Below are 23,093 nucleotides of genomic sequence, written 5' to 3' on the forward strand. Positions count from 1 at the left end.
GGGGCAGCAGCATCAACATCCTGTACAAGGACACCATGGAGAAGTTGGGAATCAAGCAAAGATAGCTTTAGAACAGCCAGACTGTATTCCACGGCATTGTTTCTGGCCTTTCGTGCTCACCAATCGGCAAGATCCTGATTGATGTCCTCTTTGGAGACAAAGATCACTTCCGCCGAGAGTCAGTTTGGTTTGAGGTGGTGGATCTCGAGAGCCCATACCATGCATTACTTGGCCGACCCGCCCTGGCCAAGTTCATGGCGGTCCCCCACTACGCCTACCTCAAGATGAAAATGCCTAGTTCCAAGGGGATTCTGATCGTAGCCGGCGACTACCGAAAGTCGTCTGCTTGTGCGGCTGAAAGTAGTCGGTTGGCCGAGTCCCTGGTGATCACGGCTGAGAAGCGGCTCCTTAACCGAGTTGTGGCGATGGACGGCAAGCGTCCAGAGATGTCGCCTAACCCCAAGGAGTCGGAGGCTGAGGGTTCGTTCAAGCCGGCCAAAGAGACGAAGAAGATACCCTTGGACCCGGAGCACCCGGAGAGGTACGCAGTCATAGGTGCAAACCTCGACAGCAAATAGGAAGGCGAGCTTGTCGATTTCCTCCATGACAATCGGGACATCTTTGCATGGTCCCCCAAAGACATGCCAGATGTATCGACGGAATTCGCCGAGCACAAGTTATATGTCCGATCTGATGCAAAGCCAGTCAGGCAGCCCTTGCGCCGCCTATCAGAAGAAAAGAGAAGAGTTGTCGAAGAAGAGATAGCCCGACTCCTAGTCGTCGGCTTCATTATGGAAGTATTCTTTCCAGAGTGGCTAGCCAACCCGATCCTGGTACTGAAGAAGAACAAGCAGTGGCGAATGTGTATTGACTACACAAGCCTCCACAAGGCTTGCCCCAAGGACCCGTTTGCCTTGCCGAGAATTGATCAGGTGATAGACTCCACAGCCGGATGCGAGCTGTTGAGCTTCTTAGATGCATATTCAGGATATCACCAGATCAAGCTGAACCCGGCTGACAGACTGAAGATCGCCTTCATCACACCGTTTGGAGCCTTCTGCTACCTGACCATGACGTTTGGCTTGAGGAATGCCGGCGCCACCTTTCAGCGTTGCATGCAGAAATGCCTCCTCAAGCAACTCGGCAGAAACGCCCACGTTTACGTGGACGATGTGGTGGTGAAGACGGAGAAGCATGGAACACTGCTGGAAGACCTCAAGGAGACCTTTGAGAACCTGCTCCGATTCCAGATCAAGCTCAACCCTGAGAAGTTCGTCTTCGGAGTACCAGCCGGCCAACTCCTTGGCTTCCTGGTCTCTGAACGCGACATAGAGTGCAACCCTGTAAAGATCAAGGCCATTGAAAGGATGGAGGTACCCAGCCGACTCCTGGACGTGCAAAAATTCACTGGCTGCTTAGCGTCCATCAGCCGATTCATCAGTCGGCTGGGCGAGAAAGCTCTCCCCTTATACCAGCTCATGAAGAAGACCACTTTTTTTGAGTGGAACCACAGGGCGGAAGAAGTTTTTCTCCAGTTGAACAAGATGTTGACTACTCCACCCGTTCTGGCGGCTCCGACTCCTAAGGAGCCAATGCTCCTATACATCGCCGCCACCAGCCGGGTAGTCAGCACAGTCATTGTAGTGGAACGCAAGGAGGAAGGCAAGGCACTACCTGTCCAAAGACCGGTATATTACCTGAGCGAAGTGCTTCGACCTCCAAGAAGAACTACCCCCACTACCAGAAGATGTGCTATGGTGTGCACTTTGCCGCCAAGAAATTGAAGCCTTACTTTCAAGAGCATCCAATCACTGTGGTCTGCACGGCCCCACTTGCCGAGATCATTGGAAGCCGAGATGCTTCTGGCCGAGTGGCCAAATGGGCCATAGAGTTGGCTCCCTACACCATCTACTACCAGCCCCACACCGCCATCAAGTCACAAGCACTGGCCGACTTCCTCCTCGACTGGGCCGAGACCCAGTACCTACCACCAGCGCCCGACTCCACCCATTGGCGAATGCATTTCGACGGCTCCAATATGCGCACCGGCTTGGGAGCCGGCGTTGTCCTCACTTCTCCTAAGGGCAACAAGCTCAGATACGCACTAAAAATCCACTTTGCCGCCTCCAACAACGTCGCCGAATACTAGGCGCTCATTCACGGGCTTCGGCTTGCCAAAGAACTTGGCATTCGCCGGATCCTGTGTTATGGCGACGCCGACTTATTGGTCCAGCAGTCGTCTGGCGACTGGGACGCCAAAGATGCAAACATGGCGAGTTACTGTTTCCTCATGCAGCAACTCAGTGGATATTTCAAGGGGTGTGAGTTCCTCCATGTGCCAAGAAACGACAACGACCAAGCAGACACCCTGGCACGAATCAGCTCCACCCGCCAAGCAATACCATCCGGCGTCGCCCTTCAGTGCCTCCTCAAGCTGTCTGTCAAGAGAATCAGACTCCATCTTTGTGCTGGCTCCTCCGGAAGAAGTCGGATCCGACTCCAGAGCTCCGACAGACGGTACGAGGATTTTGGCAGATGGCTCCAAAGACGCCACAGTCGAAGCCGGCCCAGGGACTGCAGAACCCGGCCCGGGGACTGCGGCGGCCAGCCCGAAGACTCAAGAACTCGGCCCGAGGGCTGCACCAGTCGGCCCGGGGACTTCATTAATCCAGCAAGCGGTTGCTGACTCCAGCCCGCCACCTCCCAGCCCAGCCGACCTCGTCCAAGTCGCAGTTCTGGCAGTCGAAGAAATAGCAGCACCCTCATGGGCCCATCCCATCCTCAAATTCCTGGTGAGCAAAGAGCTGCCGATTGATGAGACCTTAGCTCGTCAAGTACAACGCCGAGCGGCAGCCTACACCATAGTCAACAGAGAGCTGGTCAGGCACAGCGTCACTGGTGTCTACCAGCACTGCGTAGAGCCAGAGCAAGGCCAGGCAATTCTCAAAGACATCCATCAAGGCGAGTGCGGCCACCATGCGGCTTCAAGAGCACTCGTCGTCAAAGCCTTCTGACACGGTTTCTTCTGGCCAACGGCCTTAGAAGTGGCCAAGGAATTGGTCCAAAAATGCAAAGGGTGCCAGAAGTTCCGCTCCAAGCCGCATCAACCAGCTTCTGCACTCAAGACCATCCCCATTGCCTGGCCCTTCGCAGTTTGGGGCCTAGACATGGTGGGACCATTCAAGATGGCATGAGGTGGCCTAACTCACTTACTTGTCGCGGTGGACAAGTTCACCAAGTGGATAGAAGCGAAGCTAATCAAGAAGCTGAATGGTCCTACTGCCGTGACTTTCATCTCCGACATCACAATTTGGTATGGCGTACCACACAGCATCATCACCGACAATGACACGAATTTTGCCAAAGGCGCCTTGGCCCGTTTTTGCGTGACACAGGGCATCCGACTGGACCTAGCGTCCGTCGCCCATCCATAGTCAAACGGCCAGGTGGAGCGAGCAAACGGCCTCATCCTGTCCGGCATCAAGCCCCGACTGGTCGAGCCTCTGGAGCGCTCGGCTGGCTGCTGGCTCGATGAGTTGCCAGCCGTCCTCTGGAGTCTGCGCACGACTCCAAACAAGTTAACTGGCTTCACGCCTTTCTTCCTCGTCTATGGTGCTGAAGCCGTCATCCCAACGGACATAGAGTTCGACTCCCCGCGAGTCACCATGTACACCGAGGAAGAAGCAGAAGAAGCACGTCAAGACGGCGTTGATCTGCTGGAAGAGGGCCGGCTGTTGGCACTTAGCCGGTCCAGCATCTACCAGCAGAGCCTGCGCAGATACTACAACAGGAAGGTCAGGCCGAGATCTTTCCAAGAGGGCGACCTTGTGCTCCGACTAATCCAGCGAACAGCCGGCCAGCACAAGTTGTCGGCGCCTTGGGAAGGCCCCTTCATCATCAGCAAAGTACTGGGCAACGACTCCTACTACCTGATCGATGCTCAGAAGCCATCAGCACGCAAGAGGGACGACTCCGGCAAAGAGACAGAGCGGCCATGGAATGCAAATCTCCTCCAAAAATTTTACAGTTAAACGCAGTATGTACCACGCTACCCTTTGTATTAAAAGTACCAAGACTTCGGGCCCCCTCGAGAAGAGCTCGGGGACTACCCTCTTTTATCTATATGATAAGATTATGCCTACGAGTATGTTACTTTTAATTATGTCGCTTGGCACCGGGTTCGACTAGCCGGCCCGGGGACTTGCCGCCTTGCGCTATGAAATCCTTCCTGCAGCCGGACAAGTAGTGTGTGGCACCTAAGTCGTCTCCTGTCAGAAGCCGCAGCTCGCAGAGCGACTGTCTGGTGGGCAGGAGTAAGGAAGAATGGGCGTCCACATGAAAAATGGCTAAGGACTCAAAGCATAAACATAGCTTAAAGCCGGCTTCCAGCTTTTTTTCACAAACCGACTCTTGAGCAGTCGGCTTGCCGCCTTCTATCTGACTTGCTAAACAACTCTAAAAACGGCTAAGTACTTGCCTTCCCGGAGTGACCAAGAATTTGATCCAGCAGCAGTCCGCAGAGCGGCTGTCCGACTGACAAAGACGGCAACTGAGGGAAGGCGGCAAAGGAAAAAGCCAAAGAAGCAATGAGCAATAAAAGATAGAAGTCAGATGAATATTTACATAACAAAGGCCCTTGGCCGAATCTTCGAGCAGAATTTCAAAATACACCCCGCGGGTGGAATTGTGTGAATTAACGAGTTCTTCAAAGACTATTAAAGCAGATAAAACAAAGATAAGGTGGCAGCCTAGGAGGCGGCAGACGGGTTCGGAGGATCAGAGGTGACGGCGGTGTCGGATGTTGGGGCGGCCGGCTGGGCGGTCTCAGCTTGATCACCTCCGGCGGCAGTCGGCTCGGGCGGGCACGACTCGTTGCTGGAGGCGCGGTCGAGCTGAGGTTGGCCGTCCGCTCCGTCTTCCGGTGCCTCCGTCTCGCTTCCATCCTCCGCCTTGTTTTCCTCCTCGATGCTGGAACCGATCACCTCCACCGAGTCCTCGCCGTAGTCTGGGTTCATCCCAAACCATTCCGGCGGTACCTCCCCGCCGTCCTCAGCCCGCTCGGGGACAAAGATGCTGGTATCAGTGTACTCGACAATCGCTGCCGCGCGCTTGACAAGGGCGTCTTCCATGGCTGCCAGCTCCGGCTGGGCCTTTGACCGGAGTGTGGCCAGCCGGTCTAGGTCCAGCCCCGGATACCACGCCTTGACAAATTCCAAGGCTCGCCGCGCTCCAGCCCGCGCCGAGGAACCCTTCCAGGCCTCAAGACGGCCAGCCGCAACCTCCAGCCAGTCGGAGTCCGACTGGGGGTGTGCAGAGCCTGCACGTCTGGCCACAGGGCGGCGATCGCTTGGGCGCCGACACATTGAAGCCGGCGCAGCATCCGGTGGGCCAGCCGCAGACGAGCCCCAATGCTCAGAATATGCTCGTCAAGGGTCTGGGGGCGTCGGTGGTGATCTCCGCGCCATCTGCCCTCCGCTCCTCGCGGTCAGCCTCGATAGCTTGAATGGCGGCCTGCGAGTGGCCAGGGAAGAAGTCTGCCAAGATGAAAATAATGAAGAACAAGTCAAAAAACCAGGAGTCGGCTCGACCTATAGTCGGTGGCTCGAAGAAGAAAAGCAAAAAAGCTCACCGTCGACGAGGTCCTCGATCTCGTGGAAGCCGGAAGCCAGCATTGCCTCCTTGTCAGTCCAGGAGGAGCGCTCGCTCGCGAACTCGGCCAGGAGGGCGGCCTCCTCCTCTTCCGCCTCCTTCTGCGTCTTCTTAAGCAGCTCCTTCTGCTCTGCCAATTGTGCAGCCAGCAGATCGTGCTCTGCGGCGAGCTTGCTGCACTCCTCCCCCTTGGCGTGCAATGCGGTGTTGGCTTCGCTCAGCTGCTGTTGAAGAGTGGTGTTGGCCTCTGAAGAGAAAGAAGAAGGAAGGCGTTAAGTCATCAAGAAAGAAGGTCACCGAGGAGATCCGGCCCGACTGCTCAGCAGTTGGCCCAAATCTCGGGGACTACAGCTCGCGGGTGCGCCAGCGCGCCCCCACAAAGAAGAAAAAGGAATCACTCCGGCTCTCCGACAAGTCGGCGGTCCGCTTGCCCAGCTCTTCAACGTTGCGGTTGAAGGCAGTGACACGGAGGTTGTGATAGTCCTGTGACAAGTATTTCAGACAAAAATCAGTACCTGGAACTCGCCAATTGGAGTTCTGGGCCGCCTGCTCAGCAGCCGCCCCGAAACTCGGGACTACACCCAGTGGGTGCGCTGGCGCGCCCCCACAGAGAGGAACAAGAAAACAAAGACAAAGGAGAAAGCATACGCGGATGGCTGCCCGCGACGCCAGGTACGCCTTGGTGCAGCTTTGGATAACGTCACCCTCAGCTCGCAGCTTTGTTTGGATATCCAGAAGCGCCTGGTTCAGCGGGCCCGTGCCGCCTCCTCGCACCCACCCAATGGGCGCGGCGCTCGTCGCTTCGGCGTCTGGGATCGTCGAGCTGGCGGTGCCGGTCTCCAAGGGGCGTGGCGCTGAAGTCGCCTTCTCAAGACGGCGGCGCATTGGCGAGCCGACTTGAAGGAGTAGCTTCGCCACGTCCTTGTCTTCAGTTGGCGGCAAGGGTGGGTCCGCCGGCTGCTTGCCTTGCGCGCTCCTAGACGGCGCCAGGGGCGGCGGTGGCGGCACGACCACGTCCGGCATGGAGGCGTCGCCGCCGCCCCTCTCCATGATCGGAAACTCGCCGCCGGCTTCCCCTGACTGCCTTGTGAACTCCGGGGCCGGCGACACAGAGTTTAGAGGGGTGACGAACACCGCCGATCGTCGGTGCGCGACCTCCTTAGCCTGCCGCCTTGCCGTGACGGCGGCCTCGGCCTCCTCCAACTTTTTCAGGGCGGAGGCCTCCGCCTTATCGGTCTCCGCTTTCTTCAGGAGGGCGGCCTCTTCCTCCTCGTGCTTGTCCTGCGCGTTCTGCTCCGTCGCCTCCCGGAGGTCGGCGGCGGGGTCAATCCGCCGAGTGGTGGCAGAAGTCCCCGCTGACCCCATAACGGAGGCGGCGGCAACCCTCTCAAGAGTGAGGGGAGCCTTGAAGTGAGGGAAGCATATGAAAGACTCAGACAAGATCAACAAAGAGAAAATAAAGATGAGGGACGGAGGCGCTTACGCAGAGACCAGCGGCGGCTTCTTCACTTCCTTGCGGAAGCGGTTGGCCTTCACGGCCGCCTCTTCCCGCTTGGTCGCGGCGGCTACTCCCTTAAATCTCTTCGACCGGCCACCAAGTGTACTTGGCCCAGCCCGACGCTTCTTCCCGCCACCTTGAGCGTCCAAGGCGGCAGAGGAACTCGCGCTTGGCTGGCCAACCTTTGGCTGGTGACGCGGGGCGACTTCTCCCTCGGCATCGTCATCAGGCCAGTCGGCGAAAGTGGCCGTAGGCCTGAAGCCGCCTGCTTCTCCTCCTCCTCCCTCGGCGTCGGCCTCCATGGCTGCCGCCCCCAAGTCAGGATCGTCGACGTCGCTCTCCGCCCGATCGGGGACAAACTGACGAGCTGGCTTCGTGGTGCCGGCTGAAGAATGGACGAGAGGGTTCTGATTCAAAAACAAAAATGGTCAGACTGGATAAGTCGGACTCAGCAACAAAAGAAACAGAAGAAGAAGGAAGACGACTTACGATAGGCGGGGGGTTGGCGCGTGAGTACGGCTCCTTGCCGAACCGCAAATCCACCGAGAGACCGCAGTTGGCGATGTTGTTCACCGTGTCTGCCACCTCCGCGTGAGGCATGTCCTTGGAGCACATCCGACTTGGGTCCCGATGACCGCTCATCTGGCAGATCAGGTGAGGTCGGCCTTGAAGTGGGAGGACTCGGCGCGCCACGAAGGCGGCCAACAAGTCGGCCCCGGTCAAGCCCTCCGACTGCGTCAGCACTCGGAGTCACGTGATGGCGGCGGCACCAGCAGGAGACAACGTCCTGGCTCGGTGTGACCAGCTGGGGAGCCTTCCAGCCGGCGCGCCGGCTTCGTATGCCGGCAGGTTGACCCAGTTGCCTTCTTAACATAAAAATAGGACAGCTGCCACATCTTCACTGACTTAATCAGTGCGATGGTGGGAAACGGATTGTCGGCCACTGATCTCCGCATCGCGATAAACGCACCGCACTGGGCCGGCACGCCGGCGACGTGTGTGCCGAGCTTGGACTGGAAGAACTCACCCCAGAGCTCGATGGTGGGGAGAACACCGAGGAAACCTTCACACAAGGTGGCGAAGGCAGCCAACAGCACCACCGTGTTCGGGGTAAGGTGGTGCGGCTGGAGCCCGTGGAACTCCAAGAAGGAGAAGAAGAAGCCGCTCGCCGGCAGCCCCAGGCCGCGCATAAGGTGCGAGCAGAATATGACCCGCTCGCCCTCCTCCGGCGCCGGCGATATTTCCCCCTCCGACGCGAGGCGGACCCGCACTAAGCCCCTGCCGGGCAGCCGCCGTGTCTTGCGGAGGATCTCGACGTCGTCGTCATCGACCTCGGAGCCGTCCCACACTCCGGAGCGCACAATAGGAGGCGCGGTGGCGGAGGAAAAGCTCATCGCTGCGGGCACGGCGTGGTTCGGAGCAGCAGCGGCGAGAGGAAGAAGAAGCAAGAAGGAGCGAAAGGGAGTAGGGAAGATGGGCACGCGTGCTTCGCCGCCCCCTCCCCCCGGCTACTTATAGGCTCGTGGGCTGAGAAGCCGATGGGGCAGTCGTGGGATTAACTGTGCCTAGGAACCCATGACCCGCACGATTTACCACGCGAAGTTACTGCGTGCAGTAACTGCGCGGGAACCCCAACCGTCCGCACGGCCACAACGGATCCGTTCACACGCCGAGGCACGGTACTGGCGGGCCCGACCTATAGGCCTGTCCTGTCGCGCGCGTGGGTGGGCAGACTGGCTCAGCCACGTGGCGCCTCGCGACGGGTCCACAACGGGCGGCAACCTGGAGGCTTATCAGGCACGCCGCCTGGACTCCGCCGCGACGTTCAAACTTTTTCAGGGGCAAGTCGGCCTTAAGCAGGTCCGGCTCCAACTAGTCGGCTTGACAGAAGACGGCTAGCGAGGCCCAGATCCAACCGCCAAAAAGAAGAAACTGTTGAGGCTCCTCGACATATCACCCTCGGTGCCTCACCTACTTCGGGGACTACTATCGGAGTAATGGGCCACGGGTAGGCTAACCCAGGCCCAGAACCTTTCAAGACATTGGGGCAGGCTGCGCCGCTCGATACTCCAGGACGAAGAGCCTCCTTCTGAGAGTCGGCAGCGAGGCGGCCGACTGCCCACTCGCGGCCGAGTCCCGGGGACGACTTCAGGATGAGCCGACTCCTGACTGGCGACTTCCAGAGAGGCCGGCCATGGGGAGTCGGCCCGCGACGCCAACAACCCCCATGCCCTCATAAAGAGGGATGGAACGGGGAGTGGCCACAGCAAGGTCCACTCCCACCCTTTTCCAAGGGCAGGCGTGGCCACAATATGTCGAACCCGCGGAGATCTCCGCCCGGTGCAACACTGTTGCCATGCCGGCCTTGACGTCAGCCCCCATGGGCGGAGTCCTATGCCGACGACGGCCTGCCGGTACGGCCCAGGGACGACGGGTCCCACTAGTCGATGGGCATACGGAAGACGGCGAGAGCGCCACCAGTCGGCCCAGTTGGGAGTCGACCCCCAGGAGTCAGCCGGCCCCTCCCACGGGCCCCACGCGCCATTAACCAGACACGACAGGGAGTGGCAACAGTGATCGCCCGCCAGACGTCGGAGCTGTTGCCACGGCCCTAGGACCGAGCTCGCGTCATTAGAAGCACGACCATAGTAATCCGCCGCCGGCAAGACCCGCCCACGGCGGACGCGGCATGTCGGCTCCGTACCAAGCCAGTCGGCGGGCCCCAGGAGTCGGCGGATAAGACGGCGGCCAAAGAGACTGACGGTTGGGCCCGCGTCCAGCCAGATTACCATTGTACCCCTGGGGGTAGGCCTATATAAACCCCCCAGGGCACCCATGCAAAGGGTTGGAATCCATTAGCACTAGACCAAATCATAGAGGAAGGAGAGAGCTAGCCTAGCCTTCTCCTACCTCCAGGAAACAGCTCAAAGAGCATCTGTGTACACACTTTTGCCATAGTGATCATGCGGAGACCCCGCAGAGCAGCAGTAGGGGTGTTATCTCCATTGAGAGCTCCGAAGCTGAGTAAGATTTGCCGGCGTGCATGCCTTCGCCTTATCCCGTTTCCAGGCACCGGCGACGTCCTACTCGCCCCCACCATGATAAGCCACCCTTTGGCGTATGTCGCACCCAACCCACGACAATGGGCCTTAGGCAATTTCGGCCTGTATTGGCCCATGAATTTATCGGCCCAACGCTGGCCGAATCTAGGTTTTAGCCTGTTAAAAGCCCATGGTATTCTCTAGCCCAGCTGGCTATAACTTTACTCGGCCGGTTAAAGGCGGTAAACTACTATAGGATTAGACTTGCTAATGGCCCAAGATGATTATAGGACCATGTTTTGGCTCATATGAGTAAACAGCCGGCCTGAAGACCGACAACACTGAGATCCACTGAATCTTCCGGCCTAAATTACAACATACCGACCAAAGAATAAACTAGACTATACAATAAAGAAATTATGCATATTACATCCATTGGGAATCAAAGTTTGCTATCGGTGATAATAAAGCGCAACGTGACCGTGGATTACATACACTGGGCATAAAAGGTCACCACCAGTGCATATAAATGCACCGACAAAAGAATATACAAAACTAAGAGCACTTCAGAAAGGCACTAGGCCTGGCCAGGATGGGCCCCGCAAGCAGCCGAACATGCTGAAACCTAGATCGTGAAGATTATGTTAGTTTGCGTTCCCCCTTCATCTTGCCTCACGTCTTGTATCTCGGGATGAGATTCTTGTTTAGTGGGGGTGAGTTGTCACATCCCTAGTTTTGGTAATGCATAGTGCCAGCTTCTGGTGTTGCATCATGTTTAAATTTCTCAGAAACTTGAAATGGGGATGACAGAAACTCCCAGCACCACCCAACTCAACTAGGGTTACTAAAATACTTTTTCAATGAACCTGAAATGCCCTTCTAAAATGTTCATCATCTTTGCCTTGGTCTAGAACCTCTGACAAAAATGGTGCACACTTTTCTAGGACAACAGAGGATCACTGATTTAGATCATATTCTATTTGCAATTGGGCATTTAAATGCTATAAAATATTTTAAATGCTCAAATAATCACAAACTAAAATGTTTGCTGTTGGTTATATTCCAAACAGTGGCATTGAGCAGTTTCATGATTTTTGGATCTATTTAAGAATTTTAGTTCAAGCCCTAAAGTGACAGCAAAATAGAAAACAGAAGAAAAATAGAAAAGGAAGGAAACCTACCTAACTTAGCTGTGCAGCCCACCTGGCGGCCCAAGTGGCCGGCCCAGCCCACCTCCTCCTCCCTGTCGTCTTCCTCCCCCTCGCCCCGAAGCAGCTCAGTGGCAAGCGCGTGTGCCGCCGCGCGTGGCCACACGTTGGACACCTCCAGACTGCCTGCCTGCGCCTCGACCCCCTGGAGACGCCACGCACCCCAGGCTCTCTCACTCTCCCTCGCTCCTCCCCCTCCTCTGCTCTCTCCCTCTCTGCCCAAGCACACCATCGCCGCCGCTGCGCCCACCGCCCTTCCCTTGCACCGTGGCCGTGACCCCAAGCTCCGCCTGGACCCCAAGCCCCTCTACGCCGACCCACTGAAGCCCGAATGCCCCCAATACGACGCCGTGACGTTTCTTCCCCGTCCACGGCCTCAGGATGCCGTCGCCCAATTCGTCCGATCCCGCCCGTCCTCGAGCCCTCTGAGCATCCCCTTCCACTCGAGGTGAGATCCTCGTCGTTTCGCCCCAAGCCCTGTCTCCCCGCTCGTCCCCTAGCTCTAGCGCCACCCTGCCTGAAAGCTTGCTCACCACAGGCCATGTCGCCACTGCCACTGAAGCTTGCGCCTGAGCATCGCCCCATGCTCAGCACGCTCCCAGGAGCCGGGCGCGTCCACCCGTTCGACCTGTTGTGCCCCCTAGCGCCAAACCGAACCTGTCCGAACTCCGTCCACCGTCGTTCTGGTCACCGCCGTTGATCCTAGCCGTCGCAGCTCCGGCCACCACCACTGGTCGATGCTGCTCGCTCACAGGAACACGTAGGAGCAAACCCCGCCTCAAACCATCGGCTGTAGCAAAACCCCGACGATCTCCGCCACGCGAAATGGTCGTCGTCGGTGAAACTCCGGCGACTGATGATGTGGACGTCATGAGGCGCTAACCCAGCCAGCTAATCACCCTAACAGCCACTGACAGCGGGCCCTATTGTAGGGTCAAACCAAGTCAGCATTGGGTTTGACTGGGTTTAGCCCCCGTGTCACTGACATGTGGACCCCACACGTCAGGTTTGACTTGGAACAGCCCCGGTTGACCTGCTGACATCATGCTGCTGTCATGCTGACGCGATAAAGCCTTTCTGGCATTTTTATTAATTCAGGAAATTCCAGAAAATAGCTAAAACTTCTAAAATTCATAGAAAATAATCTATAACTCCAAATGAAATAAGTTATATATGAAAAATGATCAGAAAATCCAATCTATCAATCTCTACCATTATCATGCATGTTAGAACAACTTATGACTACTGTTTAGGAAAAATGAAATGAATGGCATTTAAATAACCACATGTGGAGTTTGAATTTGAATCTTGGGTTCAAACCAACTCCATTTAACCTCTTGTTAGTTGCATTAGCTCAAAACACAGCATATTTACATGTCATGATCATGCATCATATTGTTGCATTGCATTGATTGTGTTCTTCCTTGTTTGCCGGTATTTGTCCCCTTTCAGTAGACGTGGTTTCGACGATGAGTTCGATGACACCGATGAAGACTTATATCATCTTCAGAAGTGGCAGGCAAGCAAATCCCCCTTGTTCATTCCGATACAATCCCACTCTCTCGCTCATGCTCTCTTTTACTGCATTAGGACAACAACGATTCATCTGTTACTTGCTGCGGTAGTTGAACCCCTTTTCCTGTGCATGACCTGTCATTGCCATAGTAAATAGATGAAACCCACTAGCATGAGTAGGAGTTGTTTGGGCCCTGTTGTGCCTACTCATTCATGCTTGTTTGTCATGCCTGCTACTGCTTAGAGTTGTGTCAGGTCTGATTCATTAGGAATGAATTGGAAAGTGGAGAACATGTCCTACTGTGTGTGAGCTAAGTGTGTGAACACGATTTGGTAAAGGTAGCAGTGAGAGGACATGTAGGAGTACATGGTGGGTTGTCTCATTGAAGCCGTCCTCAGGAACTGAGTTCTGTGTTTGTGATCCATGAATAGCTACTACCACACGTTGGGCCCTAAAATATGACCCCGCTCGACTTCTTAACCACCCTTCTCCTCTGTCTAGGAGTTGCAAGTAGTTTCCGGTGTTTGTAGTATGCTGGAGGCCATGCGCAGTGCTGACCCGAGGGGTGGGCTGTGATGTGGTAGGCACGTGGCCGGGTATGTTGGGCGCCCGTTTGGTGTCGCGGAACCCTGTACACATCGTTCGTGGCCGTATGTGGAAACCTCGGCCGGACTCCCTGTGGATGGAACCTGAATAGGCGATAAACCTGGACTAGAGACTTGAGTGTTTAGGTAGGTCATGGTCTACACCCACGTCGGCTTTCGCTTGAATTCTGCCAAACACATGTCATGTGTAGACACTAAGTGGTGGAAACATGTGTGAAGAAGTACACCCCTGCAGGTTTATAAATGATCTATTCGAATAGCCACGTCCACGATAAAGGACCTCTGGGTTGCCTATACAGTTCACAGACAAGTGAAAGTGGATACTCTAAAATGCGCAAGATAATTAAGCGTGAGTGCTATGGATGGCGTTCTCGTAGGGAGACGGGAGAGGATCCATAGTGGTGTATTGGTTGGTGAATATGTGGACTCGTGTGCGCCACCTCAAGAGTTACTTGCAGTCGTAGTTCAGGATAGCCACCGAGTCAAAGCTGGCTTGCTGCAGTTAAACCCCACCATCCCCTTTGTTGTTAATGATCCATATGTAGTTAGTTCTGAGGTAAGTCTTGCTGGGTACATTTGTACTCACATTTCCTTAATTTATGTTTTTGCAGAGAGACCCAGTCTCGTTAGTAGTTCCGCGTGGAGTTCGACATTTATCTTGTTACCTCAGCTACGATCTTGTGCCCTCTACAGGATCTGGTAGATAGTCAGGCTTCTCAGCCTTTTTCATTTGTAGATGTATGTACTCAGACATGTTAAGCTTACGCATGTGCTTTGACTTGTATGCTCTGAATGTTGGGTCATGATACCCATGTTTGTAATATCTCGCTCCTCAGAGCCTATTGAATAAATACTTGAGTTGTAGAGTCATGTTGTGATGCCATGTTATATTTGCACATATCGAGCATATTGTGTGTATGATTATTGAAATCCTTGTTATGTGTGGGATGCGACAACATAGTTTTATCCTTGGTAGCCTCTCTTACCAGGAAATATCTCCTAGTGCTTCCACTAAGCCATGGTAGCTTGCTACCGCTCCAGAACACTTAGGTTGGCCGGCATGTGTCCTTCTTTGTTCCTGTGTCTGTCCCTTCGGGGAAATGTCACGTGGTGTCTTCCGGAGTCCCGTTAGCCTGCTACAGCCCGGATTCTCCGGAGTCCTGTTAGCCCAGCTGCTACAACCCGGATTCACTCGCTGATGACCGACACGTTTGTTGCTGGGTCATGTATGCCTGTCCCTGTAAGTTAGTGCCACATTGGGTTTACGACTAGTCATGTTGGCCCAGGTTCTTTGTCATATGGATGCTAGCGACACTGTCATATACGTGAGCCAAAAGGCGCAAATCGTCCCGGGCCAGGTAAGGTGGCACCCGTGGGAATACCGTGTGTGAGGCCGCAAAGTGATATGATGTGTTACATGCTAGATCGATGTGACTTAGGATCGGGGTCCTGACAGAATCCATCTCTGAGGAGCTATCGGGACCCAACAAGAGATATGCTTTGACAGGTAGCACTGTCTGCTCTGAAGGCCTTATTTTCACTCCAGATTTTTCCATCTCCCACCCAAATGGCTGATTCACAGGAAGAGTAGTTTAATGTACAAACATTGTCAACAAATGGAAATGTAATGAAGAAAAGGATGGGAAAGATATCATTCAAATATATGATGCCTGGTTAAACTGGAGGGCATTGCACATCTACATATATTATGGCTGGCTAAAAGACATGAGACTACATAATTCCCATATATGATATAGAAACTAAATAGGTGGCATTACAAAACATGTCTAAACTAAGCAGATGACATATATGATGTCAAAAGTAGGCACTACAAGAAAACATATACATGATATGACTAACATCATCATGCCAAGGTAGTGCAAACACCTTGGGGGTAAATAGGAGTGGTCAGTTGCGTCTGAATCCGCCTTAGAACAGATATCTTCCTCTGGATTACAATCTGGAGAGGGGGGAGGGTTTGTCGTTGAACCCACCATGGAGCAATGTCTGCATGACATTGTATTGCCGCGCAAAACTCTTCTCTTTTTCTCTAGATGTTCAGCATGACTATGTACAATATCTGACATGCGTACGAAAAAATATGGTGAGATTATGTAAGGAGAGCATGCAGAAATTTAGAGTGATGGTAACAACCAGTGGATGGATCCAAAAATAATGATAGCAGGCTGATGATTGCTTTAATTTAATAAAAAGATAGATTATGATTGCTTTACTATTTGTTTCCCACCCAAGATGAACAACATAGGGATACCCTAGGTGAACCAGATATTAGACAGAGATAATATTCATTGTTGCCTCGATATGTGCCCCACAACTAATTTAGAACTCAAGTTTGAACATTAATTTGGACCTGACTTGGAGTCCAAGAGGTGAACATGACGATAAAGTAGAAGGTAATTTTAAGCAATGCATAACATAAGCAGAAACAAAAGAGTGCGACGTCTCTTGTGGACCCATGTACTCCTCAGGTTCATCTGCTGAGTCGATGATGGTGATGTCGTTGCGGTGGGTGCCGACGGCATGGAAGGAGATCTGAGGCGGCGAAAGACGGTCAGGAGTCGTGATGTCTGGTTTGGTGGATGCTTCTGTCGATGGAGCAACTCAGGTTAGGTGAACGACGTCGCGGCAGGAGCAGGACAAACCACACAAAGTTCCCTTCGACGCCTACCTGTAACTGAAGTAATTCTGTCAGGGCTCATTTGGCTTCCATGATTCTAAAACGAGGGATAGGAAAACCACCGGAATAGGATAGGAATGCACATGGTAAGCAGAGCATTTGTAAACACAGGATTTCTGTCAACTTGGGTGTTTGGTTCACAGGAATTGGAATAGTAGAGGAATGCAAAGAAACATGGCCAAAATAAAGTGAAACCATATGAAAGCGTGTTTAGTTAGAATGTTATTCTGCCACTAATGCACTTGGTCTTGTTTTCATGCATAGGATTTTGAAAAGTAGGTCCAGGTGGATGTTTTGCTCCATTCCTTTCAACAAAATGCATGAATAATTGAATAGTAGAGTGCCATAGGATAATTACATATTGCTATGTTTTTCCGTTGAACCAAAATAGCCCTAATGGATCGACATGAATGTATAGTAATAAGTGATGCAACAAGTGTACAACCTCTTTGCCGTAGCCGTGTTGACCTCATCATCATTGGGTTGGTCGCTGAAACAGTTGACGCAAAGGTGGCTGTCGAAGGTGTGGAGGAAGATTTGAGGAATCTGTAGACAGCGTACAGGGCACTGCTCTGTTGTGATGGATCGTTTTCTCGTTGGAGCAGCTCCGGTGAGCCGTAAGACGTCAAGGCTGAAGCAGCACAAGACAGACATCGTTAATCTCAAGTGGGATTCTAATAGCATCTCCAATAGATGATGTAAAATAGATGTAAAATTTACATCACCAAAAACCACCTGACTACAACAGATGAGGTAAAACTGTTGACTCTGAACTTAACTTTCAAAACTGAAATTTACTGTGGAATCTGAATGTTACTGTCGAAACTGAACGCAATGGTAGCAGAGAGGCACTTGACATGTAGTTTAAGGAGGGCCTGCAGTTCATCTTCAACCTGCACCCCTCTGAGCCACCAGCCATCACCGGCCGAACCAATGGCCCCAGCGCCGCCTCGCCGCCCCGAAACAACTCCCCACCGCCGCCCCACCGCCCTGGCCAGCCCTCTAGGCCCCCCGCCCCCACCCTAAACCCTAAGATTGATAGTGCGGTACCTCTCCGGTGAGACCCCTCCCTGCTGCGGGTGGTCCTTCCTTAACTCCGGCGAGCCCCCCACCCCCTAAAAATCGACTGACCAAAAGTCGATTCAGTCGACTGAAGTGTAGCTAAATTGGAGCACAGCAGCAGCACGATCAAGGGGGAGAGCAGCAGTAGCAGCGCGAGCGAGCGACTGACAGCCGAAGCATCAGCAGTTGGGCGAGCGAGCGAGCGGGAGCCGGGGAAGCAGCGCGAGAGAGCAAGCGAGAGCCGGAGAAGCAGCAATAGATCCGGCTGGTATGGGCGGCGCCGCCAAAGGGGCCTCACACCGGGGGAGAGCCGCCGTGGAGATGTCGTTCGCGGCGCCGACTTCAAGGTAGCCGCTCCATGGGGGTGCGGGATGGAGCACCGTCGGCGCCGGGAGGTCGAGTTAAGGAGAAGATGCGATGCAATGAGTGTACAACCTTGCTACCTCTTTTAGCACTGCGTTGGTTTTCCCCGAAGAGGAAGGGATGATGCAGCAAAGTAGCGTAAGTATTTCCCTTAGTTTTTGAGAACCAAGGTATCAATCCAGTAGGAGGCTATGCGTGAGTCCCTCGTACCTGCACAAAACAAATAAATCCTCGCAACCAACGCAAATAGGGGTTGTCAATCCCTATAGGGCCACTTACGAGAGTGAGATCTGATAGATATGATAAGATAATATTTTTGGTATTTTTATGATAAAGATGCAAAGTAAAATAAAAGCAAAGTAAATAACTAAGTAGTAGGAGATTGATATGATAAAGATAGACCCGGGGCCATAGGTTTCACTAGTGGCTTCTCTCGAGAGCATAAGTATTCTATGGTGGGTGAAAAAATTACTGTTGAGCAACTGACAGAATTGAGCATAGTTATGAGAATATCTAGGTATGATCATGTATATAGGCATCACGTCCGAGACAAGTAGACCGACTCCTGCCTGCATCTACTACTATTACTCCACTCATCAACCTCTATCCAGCATGCATCTAGAGTATTAAGTTAAAAACAGAGTAACGCCTTAAGCAAGATGACATGATGTAGAGGGATAGACTCATGCAATATGAAGAAAACCCCATCTTGTTATCCTCGATGGCAACAATACAATACGTGCATTGCTGCCGTTACTGTCACCGGGAAATGACACCGCAAGATTGAACCCAAAGCTAAGCACTTCTCCCATTGCAAGAAAGATCAATCTAGTAGGCCAAACCAAACTGATAATTCAAAGAGACTGGCAAAGATAACAAATCATACATAAAAGAATTCAGAGAAGATTCATATATTATTCATAGATAGGCTTGATCATAAACCCACAATTCATCGGTCTCAACAAACACACCGCAAAAAGAAGATTACATCAAATAGATCTCCACAAGAGAGGGGGAGAACATTGTATTGATATCCAAAAAGAGAGAAGAAGCCATCTAGCTACTAACTACGGACCCGTAGGTCTGAAGTAAACTACTCACACTTCATCGAAGGGGCTATGGTATTGATGTAGAAGCCCTCCGTGATCGATGCCCCCTCTGACGGAGCTCCGGAACAGTCCCCAAGATGGGATCTCGTGGATACAGAAAGTTATGGCGGTGGAATTAGGGTTTTGGCTCCATCTCCGATCATTTGGTGGTACGTGGGTATATATAGGAGGAAGAAGTACGCCGGTGGAGCAACATGGGGCCCACAAGGGTGGAGGGCGCGCCTGGGGGGCAGGTGCGCAACCCTACCTTGTGGCCTCCTTTTAATTGGCTTTACATAGGGTCCAAGTCTCCTGAGTTGTATTCGGTGAGAAAATCACGTTCCCGAAGGTTTCATTCCGTTTGGACTCCGTTTGATATTCCTTTTCTTCGAAACCCTAAAATAGGCAAAAAAACAGCAATTCTAGGCTGGGCCTCCGGTTAATAGGTTAGTCCAAAAAATAATATAAAAGTGGATAATAAAGCCCAATAATGTCCAAAATAGTAGATAATATAGCATGGAGCAATCAAAAATTATAGATACGTTGGAGACGTATCAAGCATCCCCAAGCTTAATCCTGCTCGTCCTCGAGTAGGTAAATGATAAAAACAGAATTTTTGATGCAGAGTGCTACTTGGCATAATTTTAATGTAATTCTTCTTAATTGTGGTATGAATATTCATATCCGAAAGATTCAAGACAAAAGTTCATATTGACATAAAAATGATAATACTTCAAGCATACTAACTAAGCAATTATGTCTTCTCAAAATAGTATGGCTAAAGAAAGTTCATCCCTACAAAATCATATGGTTTTGTCATGTTTCATTTTCATCACACAAGAATTCTATCATCATGCACAACCCCAATGACAAGCCATGCAATTGTTTCATACTTTAGTAATCTCAAACCTATAAACTTTCATGCAATATATGACCGCGAGCCATGGACATAGCACTATAGGTGGAATAGAATATAATGAGGGGGGTTATGTGGAGAAGACAAAAAGGAGAAAGTCTCACATCAACGAGGCTAATCAATGGGCTATGGAGATGCCCACCGATTGATGTTAATGCAAGGAGTAGGGATTGCCATGCAACGGATGCACTAGAGCTATAAATGTATGAAAGCTCAACAAGAGAAACTAGTGGGTGTGCATCCAACTTGCTTGCTCACGAAGACCTAGGGCACTTGAGGATGCCCATTGTTGGAATATACAAGCCAAGTTCCATAATGAAAAATTCCCACTAGTATATGAAAGTGATAACATGAGAGACTCTCTACTATGAAGATCATGGTGCTACTTTGAAGCACAAGTGTGGCAAAGGATAGTAACATTGTCCCTTCTCTCTTTTTCTCTCATTTTTTTCTTTGGGCCTTTTCCTTTTTTATGGCCTTTCTCTTTTTTTATATTCCTCACTTGGGACAATGCTCTAGAAAATTTTGATCATCACACTTCTATTTATTTACATCTCAATGATTACAACTCGATACTAGAACAAAATATGACTCTATATGAATGCCACCGGCGGTGTACCGGGATATGCAATGGACCAAGAGTGACATGTATGAAAGAATTATGAACGGTGGCTTTGCCACAAATACTATGTCAACTACATGGCCATGCTAAGCAATATGACAATGATGAATGTGTCATGATGAACGGAATGATGGAAAGTTGCATGGCAATATATCTCGGAATGGCTATGGAAATGCCATAATAGGTAGGTATGGTGGCTGTTTTGAGGAATATATAAGGAGGTTTATGTGTGAAAGAGCGTATCATATCACGGGGTTTGGATGCACCGGCGAAGTTTGTGCCAACTCTCAATGTGAGAAAGGGCAATGCACGGTACCGAGGAGGCTAGCAAGGATGGAAGGGGTGAGAGCGCGTATAATCCATGGACTCAACATTAGTCATAAAGAACACACATACTTATTGCAAAAATCTACAAGTCATCAAAAACCTCGGTACTACGCGCATGCTCCTAGGGGGATAGATTGGTAGGAAAAGACCATCGCTCGTCCCCGACCGCCACTCATAAGGAAGACAATCAAATAACACCTCATGTTTCAAATTTGTTGCATAACGTTTACCATACATGCATGATACGGGACTTGCAAACCTCAAGACAAGTATTTCTAAATTTCATAACTACTCAACTAGCACGACTTTGATATTATTACCTCCATGTCTCAAAACAATCATCAAGCATCAAACTTCACTTAGTATTCAACACAATCATCAAGCAAAGTAGCATAAGTATTTCCCTGAGTTTTGAGAACCAAGGTATCAATCCAGTAGGAGGCTACGCGCGAGTCCCTCGTACATGCACAAAACAAATAACTCCTCACAACCAACGCCATAAGGGGTTATCAATCCCTTCACGGTCACTTACGAGAGTGAGATCTGATAGATATGATAGAATAATATTTTTGGTATTTTTGTGATAAAGATGCAAAGTAAAATAAAAGCAAAGGGAATAACGAAGTATTGGAAGATTAATATGATGAAGATACACCCGGGGGCCATAGGTTTCACTAGTGGCTTCTCTCAAGAGCATAAGTATTTTACGATGGGTGAACGAATTACTGTTGACCAATTGACAGAATTGAGCATAGTTATGAGAATATCTAGGTATGATCATGTATATAGGCATCACGTCCAAGACAAGTAGACCGACTCCTGCGTGCATCTACTACTATTACTCCACTCATCGACCGCTATCCAGCATGCATCTAGAGTATTAAGTTCATGAAAATAGAGTAACACCTTAAGCAAGATGACGTGATGTAGAGGGATAAATTCATGCAATATGATAAAACCCCATCTTGTTATCCTCGATGGCAACAATACAATAAATGCCTTGCTGCCCCTACCGTCACTGGGAAAGGACACCGCAAGATTGAACCCAAAGCTAAGCACTTCTCCCATTGCAAGAAAGATCAATCTAGTAGGCCGAACCAAACTAATAATTCGAAGAGACTTTCAAAGATAACCAATCATACATAAAAGAATTCAGAGAAGATTCAAATATTGTTCATAGATAATCTTGATCATAAACCCGCAATTCATCAGTCTCAACAAACACACCGCAAATAGAAGATTACATCGAATAGATCTCCACAAGAGAGGGGGAGAACATTGTATTGAGATCCAAAAAGAGAGAATAAGCCATCTAGCTAATAACTATGGACCCGAAGGTCTGAGGTAAACTACTCACACTTCATCGGAGAGGCTATGGTGTTAATGTAGAAGCCCTCTGTGATGGATGCCCCCTCCGGCGGAGCTCCGGAACAGGCCCCAAGATGGGATCTCATGGATATAGAAAGTTACAATGGTGGAATTAGGGTTTTGGCTCCGTATCTAATCGTTTGGGGGTACGCAGATATATATAGGAGGAAGAAGTACGTTGGTGGAGCAACAGGGGGCCCACGAGGGTGGAGGGAGCGCCTGGGGGGGCAGGCGCGCCCCCCTACCTCGTGGTCTCCTCCTTTATTTCTTGACGTAGGGTCCAAGTCTCCTGGATCATGTTCGTTCCGAAAATCACGTTCCCGAAGGTTTCATTCCGTTTGGACTCCGTTTGATATTCCTTTTCTTTGAAACCCTAAAATAGGCAAAAAAACAACAATTCTGGGATGGGCCTCCGATTAATAGGTTAGTCCCAAAAATAATATAAAAGTGGATAATAAAGCCCAATAATGTCCAAAACAGTAGCTAATATAGCATGGAGTAATAAAAAATTATAGATATGTTGGAGACGTATCAAGCATCCCCAAGCTTAATTCCTGCTCGTCCTCGAGTAGGTAAATGATAAAAAAGATAATTTTTGATGCGGAGTGCTACTTGGCATAATTTCAATGTAATTCTTCTTAATTGTGGTATGAATATTCAGATTCGAAAGATTCAAGATAAAAGTTCATATTGACTTAAAAATAATAATACTTCAAGCAAACTAACTAAGCAATTATGTCTTCTCAAAATAACATGGCCAAAGAAAGTTCATCCCTACAAAATCATATAGTTTAGTCATGCTCCATTTTCGTCACACAAGAATGCTCTCATCATGCACAACCCCGATGACAAGCCAAGCAATTGTTTCATACTTTAGTAATCTCAAACCTATAAACATTCACGCAATATATGAGTGTGAGCCATGGATATAGAACTATGGGTGGAATAGAATATGATGATGGGGGTTATGTGGAGAAGACAAAAAAGGAGAAAGTCTCACATCAACGAGGCTAATCAATGGGCTATGGAGATGCCCATCGATTGATGTTAATGCAAGGAGTAGGGATTGCCATGAAACGGATGCACTAGAGCTATAAACGTATGAAAGCTCAACAAAAGAAACTAAGTGGGT

Source organism: Triticum dicoccoides, chromosome 5A, assembly GCF_002162155.2.
Source record: "Triticum dicoccoides isolate Atlit2015 ecotype Zavitan chromosome 5A, WEW_v2.0, whole genome shotgun sequence".
Classification (NCBI taxonomy): Eukaryota; Viridiplantae; Streptophyta; class Magnoliopsida; order Poales; family Poaceae; genus Triticum; species Triticum dicoccoides.